At 45.8% G+C, this 9,699-nt stretch overlaps 1 protein-coding gene across 1 annotated transcript in view; it reads right to left on the bottom strand.

The window, feature by feature from the left end:
* Positions 1–9,699, bottom strand: part of WNT5B (Wnt family member 5B) — a 103,461-nt gene that overhangs the window by 56,845 nt on the left and 36,917 nt on the right. The window lies entirely within an intron of this gene.

The raw sequence follows: 9,699 nt of genomic DNA, 5'->3' as shown, positions 1-9,699 counted from the left end.
AAAAACAAAAACATGAAAATTTTTTTTAGAAGTATCTAATTTTTTCATTTTAAAAATGAGTTTCTTTACTGTCCAGCTGAAGACATCTTTATAAAATAAAAAGGAGCACCTATTGTTATTAAAAGATTATCATTTTGGCACAGATTAAGACACCTTCATAAAAATTCAAGGAGTAAATGGAACTGAAAAAAACGAGTCCTGATAAAGAAGTAAGGTTGCTTGAATACTGAAGTCCTTCTTCTGATCTGACAGGTCTGATTCCATTGAATGTCACCCTCAGGGATAGGGTGAGGGCAGGAGAGTCGCCTCAGAGGACCAAAGCATGGAGATGAAGGGCAGCTGGTGAAAATTTGGAATAAAAGTTTGCAAGGGAGAAATCAGATGTTCCCGTGGCTGCTTCTACCACGTTGTGTTAGCTGGATGAGGAGGCTCAGCTTGCTGGCGCTGATAGGGAGGTCATTTTCAGTTAGAGAAGGAGAGAATCATGTTTGAAGGGAGAGTCCTGGAACTCAGGACCGGAGCATGAAGCACATTACCATTCCCGGCAACCCCCCCACCCAACAAAGGTCCTTTAAAAGCAGAAAATTGGGGCCTCCCTGGTAGCACAAGGGGTTAAGACGCAACCTATGAAGCAATCCCCAGCCACTGCAGCATGAGTTTGATCCCTGGCCGGCCAGGGAGCTACCCATATGGCACAGCAGACCTCTCCTGGCTCATCCGCTGCTCCCCTCAGCAGTGTACTTCAGTCAGTCTGCCTGTTCTGCTCCCCACTCTGTCTCTGGTGGATCCAATCACCCCCACACCTCTGGCCTGTACCCCAGCTCTTGTATGCATAAATAAATAAATCTTTAAAAAAAAAAAAAAGGCAGAAAAATCTCCCCAGGCAACCTTACAGACACCAAGGCTGAAATAGGCCATTGTTATTGACCAAATAGAGACTCGGGGGTGAAAACCAAATAAAGGTGAGAGGTATGGAAGGAAGGAGAGAGCCCATGTCAGTCCACAGAAGGCTGAGCACAAAACCCAAGGCAAACTGAGGAGCCGGAGCAGTAACAGCACACTCTGAAATCAAGTCAGGGAGGTACCACCTATTTAACAACTGGTGTTGCTAAGTGGTCCTTAGGATGGCCTCAGAGAGCTGCTCTTTGATTTGCAACTGCTAAGAACAGCTTTCCTGGATCCAGCACATGTTTTGAAGACAGGCCCTCTTTCTCTGATTGTTTGCATCTGATTTGAGATGAAAATGCCAACAAATGGGCCACCACAAAGGCCTGAGGTGAAGCTGTGGATGGATGTGATGTGCTTCATGCCTAGAAATGTCCCCAGGGATACACAGCCCAGCCCTCACGACCATCACTGCCCCTAGTGATCGCTCAGGGCAGTCCTGAGCACCGGCCTTTTATCCTTCACCCCACTTCTACAGGGAAAACAAGCCAGAAAGACAGTGTGCACAGGAGAGAGAAATAGAAAACAAGTGTCCCCAGGACAGGCTGCCATGGGACATTCGTCACACAGGCCCTTTGGGCAACCACTGGTTTATCAACCTTCCTGAATCAGGCTTCCACACTCTGTTTTAGCCAAGAAGATAGAGCTGGCAGCTCCAGTAATCCCAAGACAGGAGTTTCTATGTTAGGTAACCTCCCCCAAACCCTCATCCTAGAGGGCAGGAAAGCACAGTCTGAAAATCCACATGGTCTGAGTCCTATTTGTAGCCTGGACAGCTACTGCTGCAGATTTCTTAACCTTCCTCTGTCCTCATATCCTGCCCCCACAAAAGCTCCTGTTGCCCCATCCATGGAGTCTGCGAAGAGGTCACCTGGATGTACATAACCTGCAGGAAGGCAAGTCGCAGCCTCAAACTCGCCATCAAACAGCTATCTGCTGTACCTCGACCCCTCTTTGGGGGAGGATATAACCTTCACTTGATGTCCCAGAGCGAAAGCTCCGGTGTGCCATCCCCAGGCCTGGTATTTCTCACTCCTGTATTCATTTCGACTCCTGCACCTGCCGGGAACTCACAGAGAAACTAAGGCACTTGTGCACAAGAGGCTGCAAACACCTTCCCACCCTTCCACTAGTGCCAAAAACAAGCCTGCTAATGCTAATCTACCCCCTCACTTGCAGCTCAACAGCTTTTCTCCTTTAAGCCTCTGATAATGGTTTTACTAAAATCCCCTTTTGATGGAAAAAAATCCCAGCTGGACATTTCAGGCCTCAGCACAATGTACAAGTCTGCAGGTCCCTTTCCCTACCTCACAAAGGCCTCTAATCAAGTGGAAAATGTGCTGGAGGCCAGAGGTTTGGGTCCGCAATTATTTTTTAAGGGATTACTAGAGAAGAATGGAGGCAGCGAGGACCTCCCCCCGCTTTGTTTTCCATTTGGTCCTGCTTTTAGACATATTGCGCCAGGAGTAGCCATCTAGCTCTCTAAAGCACCAGGGCCTTGTCTCCTGTCCCTGGCGGAAGGATGTCATCTTTGAACACCATCTCTTCAAAAAGATTTAGAGTTTGGAAGCAATATGCCTATCCTATTCTGACCCCATTTAAGCCCTTATTTATAAAACGGCTATCGAACAGGATCTGGTGTGAGGGTAGGGCACTCATTCATTAACCTCTAACCCCTGCTCTGTATGCAGAGGGGAGAGTTCGCACCATGTCCACACACTGCTAAGATTGGGGGCATTCACTGGGGCTTCCCAGGCTTTGGAGGGCAAGAGGTCATGTTCCCAATCTTGCCAGATATCCTTCTTCTTATTTATATACACTGACCCTTCCCCTTCACACTACGCGGAGCCATCAAACTCCTGATGCAAAACATGGTTAAAAATATAAAATGCTAATAATTTTATTAGCCTATTCAGAATCTTGATTTTAAAATGGACATGGCAGAAGGGAGTTTGTCTCCTCTGTGTATTATGAAGGCCTTCCTTGATGTCATTCTTAACACGTGTTCACTAAAGATGTAATTGATAAAGGTGACCATTTTAAGTCTGCCTTGGTTTTCATCATTCTATTTCAGCATAAAGAGACAACTCATCCCTCTAAACCTGGTTAGCGTTGTGTGTTAGTGTTCCCCTAAAAAAGGAAATGACATAAATGCCTAAGCTCATTTTGAAATGATCAAGAATTAAACCATTCAGCTCTAAAAGTTAGAACTCAACATATATTTTAAGCTAAATACCAGGCTGAGTAATAGTTTAGGACTTTTCTTCAAAGTCCCTAAAATACCTTTGGTCAAAAACAAAACAGCTACCAAGAAATCCCCAAAACAAACAAAAATCAACTCTGGTCTGTTTTTGTCAATATAAATGCCTCCTTGATGTTTTGCATCATTAATTTTTCAGTTCTCCCACAGAAGAACCTTAAACGATTGAGAACTAGGTGGACAGAAGTTCAGTTATTACATGTAATACTTAATGCCAATATTTAAGTAGTATTTTTGTTGGCCTTCACACTTCTTTTGGTGGGTGTTACAGGAGGAAGGGACCATCTAGTTTCCCTTAAAAAAAAAAGTTTCCCTTTAAAAAAAAAAAGCAAGAGGCTTCTTCTGGAGCCTCTCCCCAAATGATGACTGGACCACCTCTATGGTTATCAAAATGCTGTGACAGCTTTCTGTAGGGGTGAACAACCTTACCCCAACTTTAGATGAAGATGAACTTCCTGAGAAATGTGAACTGAGACTCTCCAGGGCATCAAAGGAGACGGTGGATTAACTTAGAGTTCAGAACAAGGTGGCCTGACTCCTTTAATACAGAGCAATCGTGAGCTGTGTCTGCCTTAGCAGCAGAGTCGGTCAAGCTTCCACTCAGGGTACGGCTGCCTGAATCAGTCCCTGCTCAGAAAGCCTGCTGACTTCTTTTCCTCCTTGGCTTATCGCCATTATAGTTCTCCACTGGTTTAACATACTACATTCAACAAAATATCAGTTGTTTTAGAAGTCACTCTTCTTACCCAAGTCAGTTTGCGGGAGAGTAAAATAGCAATTTGGAAACATTTCATAATTTGGTAAAATAGTTGTGATAATGTTTCTTGGATTTTTCAGTTCAGTTGAAAATGTTAGTATATTGGAATGTAAACATCTGTCAGATTCTCATCAGATCACAAAGTATCTTAAAACCAGCTAAAGGTCAGCTGTCTTAATGTCCCAGTCAAAAAACAAGATTAAGACAATTAGAATTAACAAGCACAAAGTATGGGGTTTTCAAATTAACTGAGAAAATTTTGCTGAAGGTCTAAAGAAAGAAGGAAATTATATTCTGAGGTTGGCATGTTATCAGTCCAAAGTTCACTGAGTCTAATTGGCATACCTAAAATAGCTAGGAAATGCCCTTGAATCCACAAAGAAGATAAGAAATATTACTTTTCTAGATTGTACAGGGTGGAGTAACCTACAGGGGGAAAAAGAGCCTGGATTCTCTATTGTTTTCTCTCCTCCTCTCTTTTGATAACTGAGGTCTACAGCTAACTCCTGCTTAAGTTGTCTCTGCTGCACTGCTTCATATTTCTTAAATTCTCCGAGCTCACACATTTTGCGTCACAGTGGGCACACCTGTCTTCTGGTTCACTTGACTTTCTAAGCCACCATCCTTATGCCTTACAATCGCAATTTCGCATCTGCAGACCTTGCTTGCTGGTCGGCAGCACCCTGCTCTGTGACTCTCTCCTCCCCATGGCTCTACCCTACAAATCTGTCCCCGCTACCTCCCAACAGCCATAGAACTTTCCAGAATCATCCCAGCTTCTGGTGACCAGATGAGTTATAACTGTTATTACTGTATTTAACTGGCAATGTCTACACCACAGTTTTTAAGTAATCATTTTACTAAAATATGCCTGCCTTCATTTAAGACTGTTCTTTAAAGAGGTATATAAATCCTTATTTTTTGTAAATCCTTTTTGTAAAAACTGTCTAGAAAAATTTGGATGACAAGGCCAAATTGCTCTTCGGTCCTCCCCAGAGGTGCTTCAGTGACAAGAGTCGGTGCCTTTGGGACCCAACTTCTGCTTTCAGAGTTGCCAACAATAGTGAGGTGACAGCTGCCCCCAATTTGGGTCTGATAGAGACCCTTAATCTTGATTTGTATAAAATCTGAAAATTAAGCATTTGTCAGCACAGATTAAGTCCCCAAAGGGCCTGTGGTAATCAGACAGCATTAAGAATATCTCTCTCCTCGTCTTATACTTAAGAATCTCCTAAAGCTTCTCTCTGGGAACTGTTAGGAGTTGATCTACACAGTGCTGACAGTCAAGTGGCAGGACTGATAAAGCTTGTGCTTGGCTTTATCGGTTATAGAGCTAAAACCACTTTAAGAGCCTATAAAAATGCTAGCAAATATTCTTCTGGAACAACCCATTATGACAGTCCTTTACAATCACAAAATCCTGCTGGTTTATTGGGATTAATTGCTAACTAATAGTTAAAATTCTAGAGTTTATGAATGACTTTTTAAAAAATACGAATTAGTGTGTATTCAAGGCTATCTTTCACTTGGTAAATATTTATTTGGCAGCTGTTATGGGCCAGAGTTCTGTGCCAAGGGCTGGATACAGAGTAATGTCTCATGCTTACTTGTGTGGAGGTCTGCTTTCTTGAGTGGGAGAGAAAGAAGTGGAGTTTCACTGGGAACCGCTCCCAACCCACAGTCTGATTTATCTGTGCCGCAGCCTGTAATCTGGATATGCCCCTGGGAGTATGTCTCATGTGTGTTTGGGAGGGGGAGGCTTGGGGATTGCTGCTTTACATAGTTCAGCCTCAGATTCTCAGCACAGGAGGGAGCCAGGCAGTGGCAGCTAAGGGGGCAGGATCGAGGTTTCTACACATAGTGGGACAATCCCCACCGGCTTCCTAGGGGGTGACAGCCTCCTCCCGTTCCATACTTGAATCGCTATCTCCTGGGTCTCTTCCCCACCTCCTACACTGTCCCCCGTTCCCCTCCATCTCTGGAATTGCCACCCGCTTTCGCCTTTGGCCCTCTGGGGTCAACTCAGCCCGCCTGGACTTCATCAGTCCAAAAAGTCTCCAAGGGAGGTCAAGCCAGACCAGGGCCTTGATTTAAGTGACCACTTGAATCATTCCTGCCTCATCTCCCGTAATTTTGTTTTATTAGAGAAAATGTTTGTGAGGAGAAATGGACATATTTAAGGTTTCCTCCTGCTGTTTAAAGTTAGTTCAACATAAACAGAAAAAACCTGTTGGGCTGTGTTGAGGCCCGGTGCACAATTTGTCATGTGCATCTGGATGTTGACACAAACACCGGGCGGCAGGCTCCACCCTGGAGCTGCTTCCTCAAGACAGGCCCTTTCTCCTCCAGTTCTACAAAGGGAGAAAAGCTGTGCACCGTTTTGCAATAAATGCCCCAAGACACAACCAACCACAGACAGCTCCCCAAAGGCACGGCACAGGCTGGAGACCCTCTCACCGCCCAGAGAGCAGGCATGTAAAGACCAACCTCACATACGCTGCTTGCTGCTTTCCTCCCCAACAGCCACCAGGTGCCTTCGCAGGTTCCCACGAATGTCAGCTCCAGGTACTGACACAGACCATGGACAGGAGCCAACAGCAACTTCCAGGGGCCAGGATCACAGTGTGCGGTGGGTGGGGAGGGCTGACTGGGGTCCCAGAGAGTGCGAGAGGCGCTCCAGTAGAGGCCTTCCGAGGGGGCAGCAGCTCAGTATTCTCACTGACCAAAGAGGAGCACTTTCCCCCCAGGGGACACGGAGCAGACCTGTGTCCAAGCTTATTCAAGTACCATTAACCCCAGCCAGGCACAAAGCTATGGCTCATGGCTGAAACGTTCACGGCAGGAACAGACAGACAGGCTAGGCAGACAAACAGGTAGACAGACGGAAATACTTTCTTTTTGTTCAACTCTTAATCAGCCTCTCTTGAGAAGCAGAACTTCTCTCAGCGAAATAAAGGAACTCCAGGGAGCAAAGGTTAGAGCTGTGGGGGACCTTTATTTTTATTTTAATTGAAGTTTTTTTTTTCTCCCTTGGGGTTGTGCTTATCTGTCCATACATGTCCATAGAAAATATTATTCTTGAGTCCAGAGTCTGCTCATGTTTGTACAGATTTTTGAGGACAAATAAAAGACAAGCAGGGACACTTTTGATACTCATTTTTGTGCATAGATCTTCCCCATCAAGTTCAGGAGCAATTTATCATTATTGGCCCTGAAGTACTCTTGAGATACACTAGTGCATTCATCACAGATGACTTCTGTAAGACCATCCCTAACTTTCCCAGTGAACTCTTAGCAAAGCCTTTCCAAGAGCCATAATAATGCTCACATTATACTAAAATGATCATCAGGATACCAGGAAGGCTGACCTATGCATAGCCCTGTCCCCAAAGTTTTCTGCCCACACCAACCGCTAACGCGGCACTGGCCAGATGGCAAAGCTTCACGTGGCTTATTATCACTCATGCTCTGGATCTTCAAGCCCTTTCAGATCCCTCACACTTCAAGACCTCACTCAAATGAACTTTGTAAAACCTTCTATTACTTCCCTGTGTGTCCACGTGTTGTCTGAGGTGCTGGCTTTACCCTCTGACCCTGCATTGTAATATCTCCTTGCATCACTCTCTCCATCAAAGGATTTTCCAGTCATGGGAAGCTGGGTGGTGTTCACCTGATATATATGGACTGAGTTTCTGTCAAGTGTCCAGCTCTGGACTGGGGTGAGGTGGGCAATGAGCAAAGTATACATCCAGTCTCATAAAGCTTATGGGGAAGAGAAACAATTAGGAAATGACAATCAAAATGTGTGATGAATGTTTTGATAGGACAAGTAACCTGGTTCAGTTGGGGGAACTCAAGGTAGGAGCTTCTGACCCATCTCCCAGATATGTCCAAGACACCCCCTCTGCACTGCCAGCACTGCTGCTCGCACACACACCGGGAGGTTCTGAGTACATTTTCCTAAGTGAAGTGTCACCCAAATGCTGATGATTCTCAAATGTTCAGCCCAGACCTCTGGACCCACAGACCCAACTGTTAGACAACTCTGCGCTGTATCCCAGAGACATCTCAGGCCAACACATCCCAAACTGGCCATCTTCCCAACCAATCCCGCCTGAATAATCTACGTAAAAGGCACCACATGGTTGTCCAAACAGTAAGCCTGAGAGTTGGGTGTGATTCTCCCACTCTGCCCCCAGCCCCACCTGAACACCCCACTCTGTCAATTCTGCTTTCCAGATCCCGAGGGCTTTACCCGCCCTTCGCACCTCCAGCACTGCCTTCAGTCAACGCTTATCATGTGTAACTTCCAAGAGTGATATTTTTCTAATGTACAAATTTGATTCTGTCACTCTCTTGGCCTCAGTTCTCCATTATTCCTTTTTGCCGATTGGCTAAAGTCTAACTTCTGTCAATCATCATCCAAGGTCCCGGGTGATCCAACGTTAACCTTCCCCTCTACTACTCCTCACCCCATCCACATACACCTGCAGCACAAGCCCCAGCTCCTCTCACACCTGCCCATGCACACGCTGCATCCGCTTCTGGAAATGAGACAGAACCCCTAGACTTGATGGCCCAGTACAAAGGACTTGTTGAAGCACCCATGGGCTGAGTCCTCAGCACAGCTGACGGTGGCTGGTACATATTTCATGGCAACCAAAAAAGCCAAAAGCACAGCAATACTGTTTTCATCATATCACGTTATCACAAATAACAAGAAAGAGGCACGTTATTTGCAATACAACGTCCTCTGCAACACATTGCCCAGGTGCAGGAGGAATCTTTTCAGGATGAAGGAAAATTCTGTATTTTGATTGTGGTGGTAATTTGATGAATGGTGAAAGTGGCAGGTGACTTCGTCTGTCACCACACAGTACATTTTAAATGAGTTCAATTTCTTGTACATAAAATGAAGTTGTTATAAACAGCGTTCCCTCCATCAAAATTAAAAGTTGCATGAATAGTTGTACTCTCACCTTGTAGTGGCAGGATGGGCACAGGGCAGGATCTCTATGACCTGAGCAGATGGGGTGAAGGAGGAGTCCTGGAGCCCTCGGTGGCTTTTGCAGGCTTTTATTGGGATTTACCAGGCACACGGCAGACAGAGGTGCCAGGGGCCGGGAGGCTGACAGGCCTCCCAGCCCCCAGCAAGTCTTCACTGTCTCTGAGCTCTCCGGCCTTCTCTCATTCTCTCTGCTTCTCTCGTGGTTCTGTTGGCGTCCCAGTGATGCCACTCTTTTAAGCTCAGTCTCTCAGGCCAGGTGTACCCACTTACGCATGCTCACACCCCACTCCAGGTGCCCACCATCAGGCATGCATTCAGGACCACAGGGATCCATCATCAATCCTAATGGCGTGAGGGCAGAAAAGCCTGATACTTTTTATTTACCCTACACACCTCAAATGCTCTATCCTCAAATGCCCACCTGCCTGTAAATCCTCCCTTTTTATTCACTGCCTTCATGAAATCTTTCCCAACTCCTCCAGGCAAACTTGGGTACATTTCTCTTGTCCTCAAATTTGTCATCTTGCCCTATCCTTTTGGTAGGAGAATTTGCAGTTAAGAACTTGAGTTAAGAAACCCAAAGCTTGGGCCACTCTGGTGGCGCAAGGGGTTAAGTTTCAGCACTATGAAGCTATCTGCAGCCACTGCAGCACGCATTCAATCCTCAGCCAGGGAGCTACCCACATGGCGCAGCAGACCTCTCCTGTCTCACCTGCTGCCCCCCTCAGC

Source organism: Talpa occidentalis, unplaced genomic scaffold (assembly GCF_014898055.3).
Source record: "Talpa occidentalis isolate TD23 unplaced genomic scaffold, MPIMG_talOcc4v2.1 talOcc4.16, whole genome shotgun sequence".
NCBI lineage: Eukaryota > Metazoa > Chordata > Mammalia > Eulipotyphla > Talpidae > Talpa > Talpa occidentalis.
This window is presented reverse-complemented; position numbering and strand designations above follow the sequence as displayed.